The sequence below is a fragment of the Oryctolagus cuniculus genome, chromosome 2 (genome assembly GCF_964237555.1).
Source record: "Oryctolagus cuniculus chromosome 2, mOryCun1.1, whole genome shotgun sequence".
In the NCBI taxonomy this organism is placed as follows: domain Eukaryota; kingdom Metazoa; phylum Chordata; class Mammalia; order Lagomorpha; family Leporidae; genus Oryctolagus; species Oryctolagus cuniculus.
In genome coordinates this window covers 98,291,693-98,304,291 of record NC_091433.1, presented here as the reverse complement: position 1 = coordinate 98,304,291, position 12,599 = coordinate 98,291,693, and the positions used below count along the sequence as shown (strand labels likewise).

The 12,599-nt window shown below is 47.2% G+C and overlaps 1 protein-coding gene across 3 annotated transcripts in view; it reads right to left on the bottom strand.

Annotated features, from left to right (window-relative positions):
• Positions 1-12,599, bottom strand: part of LOC108175847 (zinc finger protein 39) — a 53,989-nt gene that overhangs the window by 28,769 nt on the left and 12,621 nt on the right. The window contains exon 3 of one of the 3 annotated variants that reach the window (XR_011386416.1): positions 5,667-9,600. The exons of the other annotated variants lie outside the window; for them this stretch is intronic. The gene's annotated coding sequence lies outside the window, so the exon portion shown is untranslated. Of the gene's footprint in view, positions 1-5,666; positions 9,601-12,599 lie in introns of those variants that run through there. 3 annotated transcript variants of the gene reach the window in all.

Here is a 12,599-nt window from a genome sequence, read left to right as displayed (position 1 = left end):
CGCTGTTCTTTTGTCCGCTCGGCCCTTCCCGGGTTTGCTGCTGGTTCTTCCTGGGTTGGCTACTGTCCCTTCCACCTCTGTGGAAGGGCGGTTCCCCCTGGCCACTTTCCCCACTTCCGCGGGGGAGCGGCACACCGCCGGCTGGCTCTCTCGGGGGCTGCACAGGTGTTCCTTCAGATAGATGTTCCCTTTAGATGTTCCTCGTGCATGTTGTCTCTCTCCTCCTTTATAGTCCTCTTCCACCAATCCCAACTCTGCTACCCACACGCCGAGTACGCTGCTCTCCTCCAATCAGGAGCAGGTCCTACAGTTTATTGTTTGAACTGGAGGCAGCTGAGCAGAAGCTGTTTCTCCCTTCTCAGCGCCATATTGTGGGAGAGCAGATGCATAGAATAAGTCTTAATTCCAGTAACTTAGTCTAGTCCGAGTTGCTCCCCACAGATGGAAGACCTCTCTCTCTCTCTCTGCCTCTGCCTCTCTCTAGCTCTGCCTTTCAAATAATAAATAAATCTTTAAAAAAAGAAAGAAAGAGTAGCCAGGACTTCAGCCAGCAATCCAGTATTGGATACAGGTGTCTCTAGTAGTGTCCAGCTTGCTGTGCCACAAGGCCTGTGCCAGAATTCTTTTAATTCTATTTTCTCATAATTTTTTTGAAGTATCTCCAGATATATGTGTGTGTAATGTATGTATACATGTGACAGCAAAAGCATATATATATATATATATAACATGTATATTAAGACACTAATACAAAGAACAAGTCATTTCAATATACATCTTTCAAATTAAGAGGCAAAGAATAACTTTATCCTCTAATCTAGACAGGTTGGGGTAAATAATAGTAAACCAAACCCTTCTATTCATCGTAAAACATATGCCTCTCTGAAGACTTACAGATTTTTAAAAACGTTATGAGGAATTAACATTTAATTTTACAATCTAATTCCTTTGATAGTATCCACAGGGACTGAAAGGACTGAGCCCTTGGGTGGATGCTATAATTGCATGGGGACATTTTGAGAGACGCAGTTAATTCTGAAAATGGCAGAGACATGAGCCCCTGGGGTGGGGTGGGGGTATAGGTTGAATGAGGTTTCTCTGATGAACTGATAGGGGTATAGTTCCTTGTCTTCATCCCTCTCCATCTTTATATCTGTGAAACCAACATCAAATTTACTGCTCCCACCACACCCACATAAACTGGCAGCAAGTGGCAGCAAATGCTTGGCAAACTCTTAAAGAAATTCTATTTCAGGCCAGCGCCGCGGCTCACTAGGCTAATCCTCTGCCTTGCAGCGCTGGCACACAGGGTTCTAGTCCCGGTTGGGGCGCCGGATTCTGTCCCGGTTGCCCCTCTTCCAGGCCAGCTCTCTGCTGTGGCCCAGGAGTGCAGTGGAGGATGGTCCAAGTGCTTGGGCCCTGCACCCCATGGGAGACCAGGAGAAGCACCTGGCTCCTGCCATCAGATCAGCGCGGTGTGCCGGCCTCAGCGCGCCGGCCGCAGCGGCCATTGGAGGGTAAACCAACAGCAAAAGAAGACCTTTCTCTCTGTCTCTATCTCTCACTGTCCACTCTGCCTGTCAAAAAGAAAAAAAAAAGAAATTCTATTTCAAAAATAGGGGAATGGGGAGCATAAAGAAGTGACTAGAAATTCAGAACTCAGCAAATGCTGGGACTTTATTTATATTTTTAAAGATTTATTTGAAAGACAGAGTTAGAGAGGGAGAGAGAGAGAGAGAGAGAGAGATGTCTTCCATCTGCTAGTTCACTCCCTGAACTGCCGCAATGCCTGAGGCCCAGACTGGCCAAAGCCAGAAGCTGGGAGTTTCTTTCCAGTCTTGCACGTGGGTGCAGGGATCCAAGCACTTGGGCCATCCTCAGCACCTTTCACAGATGCATTGGCAGGGAGCAGGATCAGAAATGGAGCAGCTGGGACATGAACCAGCACCCATAAGAGATGCCAGCACCTCAGGCCACAGCCTAACCCACTGATCCACAGTACCGGGACCTGCTGGGTCTTTCTTGATGAAGATTCAGTAGGAGAGAGAAGCAATGTGGAATCCAGGAGTATCAAAATATCAAAATCACTAAAACTAGAGTCCTGTTTAGATTAATATGGATGTCTTTCCAAAGGCTGCCTCAAAGAAAAAGATAAAAATCATGTTTAGCTATTTAAAATAAGACAAAATTAGGTGAAGCTATATGGATGTACTGGACTCAAGGAAAGATTAATATAAATTTGACTAGGAGCTGGCCCTGTGGCATAGCTGGTAAAGCTGCCACCTTAGGTGCCAGCATCCCATATGGGCACCGGTTCTAGTCCGGACTACTCCACTTCTGATCCAGCTCTCTGGATCCAGCTCTCTCTGCTATGGCCTGGGAAAACAGGAGAAGATGGCCCGAGAGTTTGAGTCTCTGCACCCATGTGGGAAGACCTGGAGGAAGCAGCTCTGGCTGTTGTGGCCAGTTGGGGAGTGAACCAGCGGATAGAAGACCTCTCTCTCTCTCTCTCTCTCTCTCTCTCTCTGCCTCTCCTTCTCCCTCTGTGTAACTCTGACTTTCAAATAAATAAATCTTTAAAAAGTAATAAATAAAAATATAAATTAGACTACATCAAAAAATGAAAATATACTATACCAGTATCAACTCTAGACAGATACATACTTTGTTCTTCCATAATGCTTTTGACTCTGTGACACCTCACAATTTAACAGGCACTTGAGACTGAGCAGCTGTGTTGCCGTGTAACAAGGAACCACCAGTTACAGTCACTCACAATTCCATGGTCACATTCCAGGCTGCACAGCCAGACCCTTCCCGCCACCCTGCTTCTCCACCTTCACCCCAGCAAGGAGGTTCTGGTGGTTCTGAGTACAGTAAAGCAATTAATGTAAACTAAAGCTTTAAGGAAACAGTGTAATTTAGTGCAAAAATTCTGTGCAGCAAGTAGGGTCAGTCAAGGAAGCCCTTGCCTGGCCACGGGGTTCTCAGACAGACTTCCTCTACCAAGCCTGGCAGCCAGTCCCATGGGGAGTTAAGGCACGGAAGCCACCAATGAATCAAAGAGCTCAGCACACAGCATGGCAGGTGCTACTTTCTCTGTCCAGTTTGTCTCTGTTGTGTCTCCTTGTGGCATGCTCGCAGCTCCACAGGCCTCTGATCTACCTGGCAGGGCAGTTTCACAGGGGCCAAGTGCTCTTCCCTGCCCTTGGGTGGGGATGACAATGTGAGGTGAAGCAGTGTTGACCTACTTGCCACCCTCAAAATCAGGCCCTGTATCTCTGCAGGATGCCTGGGCATAGTGGTCGTCTCACTTCCCACCAAGGCCCACATGGCCACCCTGTCTCTAACCAGCTGTCACAGCACCACAGTGACCACCATATCTGCATGGCAGAGAGGCAGGAGCTAAGAGTCTGGGATTCCCTTCCCTGTGAGTATCCTCCGTGCCCATGTCTCTGCCCTGTAATTTTGCTTCTTACTCCCTAAATGGTTTAATAGTGACTGGGGCAGGACAGAGGAGCAGGGAGCCTGTGGCTTGCAGAGACCCAACCTTGGCATGCACTGATGTTCTAAATGGTCTGTTCATGTCCTCCAGGGGGCACTTCTGGGATTTTTGCTGTTTAAAATGTGCAATACATGAAAGAGTCAACTCTGGGTGTACACCAAAGACTAAAGCCACTCACACCCCCACCAAGCCACAGAGGAATCGAGTTGCCTCCCCAAAACCCGCACGGAGGACTTTGAGCACCTATTCAGTCCTCCCAGACTGCCCTGCAGCAGGTGCGCTGGGCTTCCATGCTCCAGCAGGCTGGCCTCTGCTGCAGGCATCTGTGGCTGCAAGCTGGACCATATCTAAGCAAACCGAGGTGACCCTGGAGCCTGGCTGGGACTTGGGACCCAAGTGGGTCTCAAGTTGACAGAGGAGGTCTGGAAGCTAAAGGAAGGCTCAGGCAGACAGGGTGGGGTGAACTGTGTGGCAGTGTGGTGTGTCCCTGAGGCTCCTGGGCCACACCCGCCTCCACCGCCAAGTCTCCAGGTGTGGACTGTGGAGGGGGAGGTCTCACAGAGGTTCTGGAAGTTCTGACTGGACCAAGGCATGCACAGCACAGGGCGCCTGAAACAGGGTGAGTAGCAACCACAGGCAGGGGTCACTGCACCAGAACAGGCACACAGGCAGGGTGACGGCAGACAGCCAGCAGGGGACAGTGTCTCTGTTCCAGGAGAATCTCAGGCCTTTCTCTCCCGTGCAGGACCTGGGCAGCACTGCTGCTGTGGGCTTCGGCCCTGGCCAGTGGAAGGGAGGGGAAAGGAGACGGCCTTGGGCTGCCCCGCCCCATCCGGAGAAGATGGGTCCTGTCAGCGAAGCACCCGCAAAGACCGTGAAGCGCCAGCCCAGCACCCTGACTAGTGGCAGGGTCACGTGGGTGCGGTAGAGGAGCAGCTCCTTCCTGAGGTTGAAGTCGGCTTGCAGGAGGCCCAGCAGCAGCAGGACCCACAGTTGTAGCCGGAAGTGCAGCAGAGCACGTGCGCCCAGGGACCACAGGCTGCCCTGTCTCTCGGGGTATCAAAAGGACACGCAGGTGGGAGCTGGGGGCTGGGCGGTGCACGAGGCTGCTCTACTTGGCCGCAGGCTGCTCAGACTTTCCTGCTTCCGGGCCGCCGATCTGGGTGACTGGGATGGTGATCTCCACCGACTGCGTGGCCGGCTTGGGCAGCGACGCTTCCACGGTGAGCGTACCCTCAGGGGACAGGGAGGAGGAGACCAGCGTGGGGTCCACGCCAGGGGGCAGCGTGTACTTCCGGGTGAAACAGCGGGCGAGGTAGTCGTGCTCATCCTGTCGCTCTTCGTGTTTGCCCGTGATCTCCACCACGCCGTCCTTGGTCTTGACCGTCAGCTCGGGCGCATCCTGGGCCCTTCTCCTTAAGGTGAGGCGGTAGCACTGAGGGCTTTAAGCAGGGGCATAAGGTGACCAGATGTGGGCCCACTGGAAGCCTCTCCACCCTGTTACTGGTGATCTGACTGGCAGCATGAGACCAAGCTGGGCAGGTGCTGCTGGCTCTGACCCGGCTCCTCCCTGCTCCCTATGCTTGGCTGAGAGCCCCTCCCAGGGACCAGGGGACACTGGTGCCAGGACTGCTGGCCCCTGGGAGAGTTCTGTCAGGCCTCAGGACCCACAGAGAGAAGACACTTCCTCCTCTCTGGAAACAAAGCTGCTCAATAGCTCCCTCAGTCCTTACTCCTCAGTGTGTTCAGGTCCCACGCACGGGGCCAGGGCAGGCCGACTGGGCCCCTCTTCCGTAGGGGTCCCGGGGCTTGGTGCTCAGAACACTCCTGTGAGGAGCAGAGTCAGAATTGGACCTGTTAAGTGCAGCTGTCAGCCTGAAGCCTGGATGCTTTTCTTCTTTCCAAGGAGGCTGCCTCGGCCAGCTCTCATCTAGGGGCTGTGAAGAGTCATTGGCTCCAAAAGCACTTTCATCAAAGTAGGATTTTTAATAAAGGAAAAATAAAAGTAACGCAAAGTTGAAGCACAATTTAAGAAGCCGGAGCTTCTATCCACCCATGAATACGGGGAGCACAGGAGCTTGTCTCGGATCTCAGAGTTCTATGAAGTGTCCCATCCTGTCTCTCTGTGGAGAGCTGGACATAAAATAGTAACTTGGTCAAATGTAGCACTCTAGTAATACAATACTCTAGTTAATAATTTGGGTAATACAGTGCTGCAGGCAGTTTTCTGTATTTAACCAATGCACTAGAACAGGGCAGCGTATTTATGTATAGAATTATGTACCTCAGCAGCAAAGCTATGGCTTACCAAGATTACAAAAATATTCCTTTATTTCAAACCATACCCCAGACAAATGATTGTTTTTTTTCTTACCTAGTAGGTGCCTTGTCTGACTAGAGGCCACTTTTGTTGGTGTTCCTAATGAAGAGGAGCTGCCTGAGCTCAGGTGGGCCAAAGTGCTAAAGTAGTGAGGTCTGCAGAGTGCGGAATGAACTTAGGAAGCGCAGAACCATGAAGCATCAGCTCTCCAACTCTCCCTCACTCCCTGAGTCACAGAAAAACAGCTATGTTTTCCAACTTTTTACCCAGAAGTTTGGAGAGAAGAAAACCTCAAGAGAAGTGTGATTTCTCCATGGTTTCTGGAAAGAAGTTATCTCATAGGTGCAGATACAAAATGATTGAAAGGTGGTTCCTGGGAAACACATGGATTGATACACAGACATTTTACTAAACTGGACAGAAATTTAGGCTGACAATTAAGATTTTTGTCTTTCCTCTTTCTGTAACTCTTTCTAAATAAATAAATCTTTAAAAATTTAATCTGGACAGTGCTGTGGCTCAATAGGCTAATCCTCCACCTGCGGCGCCGGCACACAGGGTTCTAGTCCTGGTCAGGGTGCTGGATTCTGTCCCGGTTGCCCCTCTTCCAGGCCAGCTCTCTGCTGTGGCCAGGGAGTGCAGTGGAGGATGGCCCAAGTGCTTGGGCCCTGCACCCCATGGGAGACCAGGAGAAGCACCTGGCTTCTGCCATCGGATCAGCGCGATGCACTGGCCGCAGTGCACCAGCCACAGTGGCCATTGGAGGGTGAACCAATGGCAAAGGAAGACCTTTCTCTCTCTCTCACTGTCCACTCTGCCTGTCAAAAAAAATTAATCTGGAGGTTTCACATAGCAATCCATTAAAGTGGTTATTTACATTTTGCAAAAATATTTGAAACTATAGTTACGTTGTCAAGTTTCTTCACATTATAAGAGGTGACTTTGAAAGCTGGTCTCAGTGTAATCTTTGCTACATTATTAATATACAGTTTTCAATCAGTCATTTAGCTGTGTCTGTGCAAAGGGATTTTGTAGAGACTGTTAATATTTACAGTCAGTTAATTTGAAGTAAAGGAGAGATCCTCAATAATGTGACTGGGCCTTGTCCTATCAGTTGAAAGTGTTAAGAGAGAAATCGTCACCCTAAAAGAGGAGAATTTCTGCCTCAAGACTGCAGCATCCAGTCCTGCCTGAGTTCCCAGCCTGCCCAGCTGCCCTGCAGACCCCCACTTCACAGGCTCCACATCACAGGAGTCAGTCCTTTGAAATCATGAATCTTGTATATCACACATGTCTGTTCTATTGCTTCTGTTTCTATGAAAAACTCTGACACAGTGGACAAATATATTGCATCATGATACTATTAAGAACAGAATGAAAGAAATGGTCAACGTAGCAAAAGAAATTGACTGCTTGGATTTTTAAACAACCATCTTAAGAATAGATATGTGGGTTGAGGAATTAGATAAGCCATTTTTAAAGATTTATATATTTTATTTGAAAGTCAGAACTACAGAGAGAGGAGGAAAGAGGCCTAGAGAGAGGAGGAGAGAGAGAGAGAAATCTTCCATCTGCTTGTTCACTACACAGATGGCAACAATGGCCAGAGCTGGGCCAGGCCAAAGCCAGGAGCTTCTTCTTCTGGGTCTCCAATGTAGGAAGCAGGGGCCCAAGAACTTGGTTCATCCTCTGCTGATTTTCCCAGGTCATTAGCAGGGGGCTGGATTGGAAGTGGTGCAGCCAGGACTCGAACCAGGCTGCAGTTTTACTAGCTACACCATGCTGCCATTAGGGTTTTTTTTAAGATTTATTTTATTTATTTGAAAGACAGAGTTACAGAGAGAGGTAGAGACAGAGAGAGAGAGAGGGGTTCCATCTGCTGGTTCACTTCCTACATGGCCACAAAGACCGGAGCTGCGCCAATCTGAAGCCAGGAGCCAGGAGCTTCTTCCAGGTCTCCCATATGGGTGGAGGGGCCCAAGGACTTGGGCCATCTTCTACTGCTATCCCAGGCCATAGCGGAGAGCTGGAGCAGAAGAGTAGCAGTGAGGACTAGAATCAGTGGCCATATGGGATGCTGGTGCTTCAGGCCAGGGTGTTAAGCCAGTGCACCACAGTGCCGGTCCTGCTGCCATTAGTTTTTAAAGAAGTAATGCAATACGAAAAGAATGCTAAAGTTAATTGGTTATTGCCAAGCACACATTTTTGGGTAGAATGGAGCAATAATTACATTGGAGAAAAATACATGGCTTTGTCAGTAGTGAAATATATCTTATTCTCCCTAAATGAAAATTTACTGGAAAGCATGGAAAATGTCTCAGAATGCTTTTCATAATAAGTACACAATAAATGATTAGAGAATGAAAAGAGTAATAAAGTTGCATGCTGAATATTAGTTATTCCACACATTATTGACTAGATGTCTTCTATATTCACCATTGTGCCAAGTTTTAGGAGTACAGGGGTAAGCATAGGGTCCTTCTCTAATGGAATCCTGTGGTGGAATGAGGTGAAAAGGTCATATCAAGATGGCCACTATGGTGAAAAGTTCATGCCAAGATGGCCACTGAGGTGAAAAGGTCATGCCAAGATGGTCACTGACAACAGAAACTGCCTGGCAACAGGCTGTGATTGGATGGCTTCAGAAACCACATGACAACAGAGGAAACCACATGACAACAGAGCCTGACTGATGGCAGGCCATGATTGGATGGTTTCAGAAACTGCCTGGTGACGAGAGCCTGACTGGCAACAGGCTGATTGGATGGCTTTGGAAACTGCCTTGCAACAGGCTGTGATTGGTTGGGGCATAGACCACCCCTTGACCGGATTGGCTGGTCTTGGTTATATAAGCTGTTGTACTAACTCAAATAAAGGAGTCTGTGGGCTGCTCGCCTCGGGCCTGCTTTCACCCAACTCCCAGGGTCTGTGTGGTGACTCCACACATCTTGCCCCCACTATGCTCCTCCTCTCAGAAACGAATCCACTGCAACATTGTTGAGAAATCAACGGCAACAGAATCCTATTGGACCCACGAACTGACAAAAGTGCTTCTGGAACACGAGAAAAGGAATTTATTGTCATGATTTATGTCAAACTCAGAAGGCAGTTTATTTCCCAGAACATTGAGTTTAGCTTAGTAACCATAATACCCACATACTTAAACCATTTGAGGGGCGATATGGAGATGAGTGGATAGTTGGGGTTGACAAACCGACACAAGCCTATATCCTGGAGTTAGGCTGTGTGACCTGGACAAATTGCTTAGTGTCTTTGAACCTCTGGATTCCCAACTATAAAATGAGAACCATACCTAACTGGCAGTGTGTGTGTTTGCATGCATGTGCACATATGTGTAGTGGTGTGGATAAATTACTGCTATTAGAGGAAGCAGCTATGTGCCTAGCATACAGAAATTTGGCAATAAATTTTAACTAAAAGGGATATACTCCATCTTTAAAAGCTACACAACTTTGGGGTGACAATTTTGTTTAGCAAAGTAACAAATTCAGGGGAGATTCCCTTCTTCATGACTTCGGTATGTGCTTTTTTAAAAATTATCTATTTTATTTATTTGAAGGACAGACTTACAGAAAGATGTAGAGCCAGAGAGAGAGGTCTTCCATCTGCTAGTTCACTCCCCAAATGGCTGCAATGGTCAGAGCTCAGCTGATCCAAAGCCAGGAGCCAGGAGCTTCTTCTGGGTCTTCCATGTGGGTGCAGGGGCCCAGGACTTGGGCCATCTTCTGTTGCATTCCCAGGCCATAGCAGAGAGCTGGATCAAAAGTGGAGCAGCTGGGACTCAAACCAGCGCCCATGGGATGCTGGTGCAGCAGGCCAGAGTTTTAACCCACTGTGCCACAGCACCAGACCCCAGTATGTGCACTTACCATTAGTTTATCCAAACAAAAATCCCCAAGATGTAATGATAACACATAAAAAGAAAAATTTTTAGGAAAAAATACAAATGTAGGCATCAAGTATTGGTAGTATAGGCTCATAAGGATCAGAGACTCTTAGAACTGAAACAAGTACTGGAAGTCATGTAGGTCTCCTTTTACAGAAGTTTTCAAAGCAGTAAACCCTTTCAATAGGCACTAAGTAGTTAGAGGCAGAGGGAGAACAACCACCAGGCCAGAGACACATTCTCATCTCTCTTTTACCCACAGTTTACCTCTGTACTTTAGATCCTTGTCTTTCAAAGGAATAAATGCCATTCTAAAAATCAGTGTTACCACTTAGGTTGTGTAAAAATAAAAAAGACAATGCCTTTTCCACCCTGGTGCTCTGTCAGAGAGGGTTTCTGTCCCCAGGATGCTCATCACTGTGTGGGAGGCCCATGGGAATCCTAGGGGGTGGGGCCAGTCAGTCTGTCATTCACCACATTGGCCCTTGTGCTAAGTGCTTTGCCTGTGCTTTCTCATTTAATCTTTACCCAGGACTCTTTGAGGCACACACTTTTATTTTCAACATCATCCACCTGGGTTAATCAAGGCTTAGGGAGGTTTGGGAGTGTATCAAGTCCATGGCGCTACCAAGTGGGAGGGTGGCATTTGAGGATGTTCAGTCTGGCTGCAGGGACCACAGAGATTTGGGGGTTTCTTGGCACTGCATATTGCTAAATCCTCATCTTCCACCTTACTATCAGGAGTCTCCCTGCCCATTCAGGATAAATGATGCTGAATGCACGACTGATTCTCTAGCTGTCTGGTGGGCTATCATAGTCACATCATTCATAACAAACCAGCCCAGCATCGTGTGCTGATGCAGCTGGAATGGGTGTGTGTCTTGTGCTTCTGCAGAAGGACAACACCCGTGTGGGCTCATACTGTGAACAAAGGAACACCCAACAGGAGAATCCTGTAAGACCTGGATACAATCAAAACATATGGGCTTTGCAAATCCCTAAGGAAATGGCATGATCCAAACACCTTTAAAAGGCCACTACCTTTAGTTCTCATTGTTAACCTGTATAATGAATTTGAACAGAAGGTGCCTAGAGGATGTGAGGAAGTGGACCTTTCTCCACCATGGTTACCACAGAGCACACTAATGTCCCTGCAGTAACAGACAAGGAGAGTTGGGGAGAATGCTCTCGCTCACACATAGGAAACATAACTGCAGTGGTAAACAACACTTCCACAGATCCACTATTTGAAAAGAACACAGAAATTGAAGTTGTAAAGTTGGTTCTACCTCCCTTTAACCATATAACCTTAGGTTTGTCATTGAAGCTAGATGAACTTCCCTGTCTTATATAATGGAGCTGGTTTATTTACTTTTACTGTTATGGGCACCAAGTAAGAATAATTTGGACATGGATGTGAAAATTATCACATAGGTCTGGGATTCTGTGGCCTTAGCTACCTAGCTGTACATCTTTCCTTAAATCCGTCCATGTTACCACATGGTTTTAGTTCTAGGTTTTAAGTCCAAACTAATGTAACATGTTTATTATGTAGAATCATCCATTCTATTGTTGTGTATTGCTGAACCTGAAGTGATGTTTGAATTGTTAAATGGTATATAAAATAGTGCTCGTGTATAGAAAACCACGGTGTCTATTACAAGTGCCAAAAACTCTTGAAGGCAGTTAAGCTTTGAAGTGGTCTTTGAATATTTGAATACATTTATTTTGATAAATAATGTCATTGAATACTCAGAGTCCAGGTGTGAGTTGATTTGATTTTGGTAACTGGAAATATGACCAACATAAGATCTTTGTAGTAGAGAAGAGGCATGCACTACTGAATCTGTGCAGGGAGAACTGGCAGCCCCAGAGCTGAGATGAGGGTGGCAAGGAAGATGCTCTTTTCTAAACCTAAGTCACAGCATATCTTTAGAACCACCCAGGTAGTGTAATTACTGATAGCATACTCCTAGTGTTGTATATTTTAGTTTATACAATACTTAGACTATATAAAAATATAGGTAGCAATATTTAATGCTTCTCTTACTTTTACTGGATTGGATTATAGCATACATTAAAAAACCTTTTTTTAAAGATTTATTTATTTGAAAGACAGAATTACAGAGAGAGAGACACATAAATAGACAGAGATATTCCATCTGCTGTTTTACTCCCCAAGTGGCTGCAAGCAGCTGGAGCTGGGCTAATCCAAAGCCAGGTGCTTCTTCCAGGTCTCCCACATAGATTCAGAGGCCCAAGTATTTGGGCCATCTCCTGCTGCTTTCCCAGGCACATTAGCAGGTAAGTAGATTAGAAGCAGAGCAGCTAGGACATGAACCAGTGCCCATAAGGGATGCCAGTGTTGCAGGTGGTGGCTTTACCTTATATGTCACAGCACCAGCTACAGCCTATTAATTTTAAACTAATAACAAGATTTTCCACTGTTCAGCCTCCTGGCTTTGGCTTGGCCCAGCCTCTGCTGTTGTGGACATTTGGGGAGTGAACCAGAGGTTGAAAGATCTCTCTTCTTATGTCTCTCCCTCTCTAACCTTGCCTTTCAAATAAATAAATGAGTCTTTGAAATATACATACACACACACACACACACACACACACACACCCGGGCCCAACACAATGGGTAAAGCCACTGCCTGCTATGCCAGCATCCTATATGGGTGCTTATTCAAGTCCCAGCTGCTCCACTTCCAAACTAGCTCCCTGCTAATGTGCCTGGGAAAGCGTCAGAAGGTGGCCCAAGTGCTTGAACCACTGCATTCATGTGGGAGGCCTGGAAGAAGCGCCTGGCTTTAGATTGGCTCAGCTGAGGCCAATTTGGGAAGTGAACCAGCAGATGGAAGATCTGT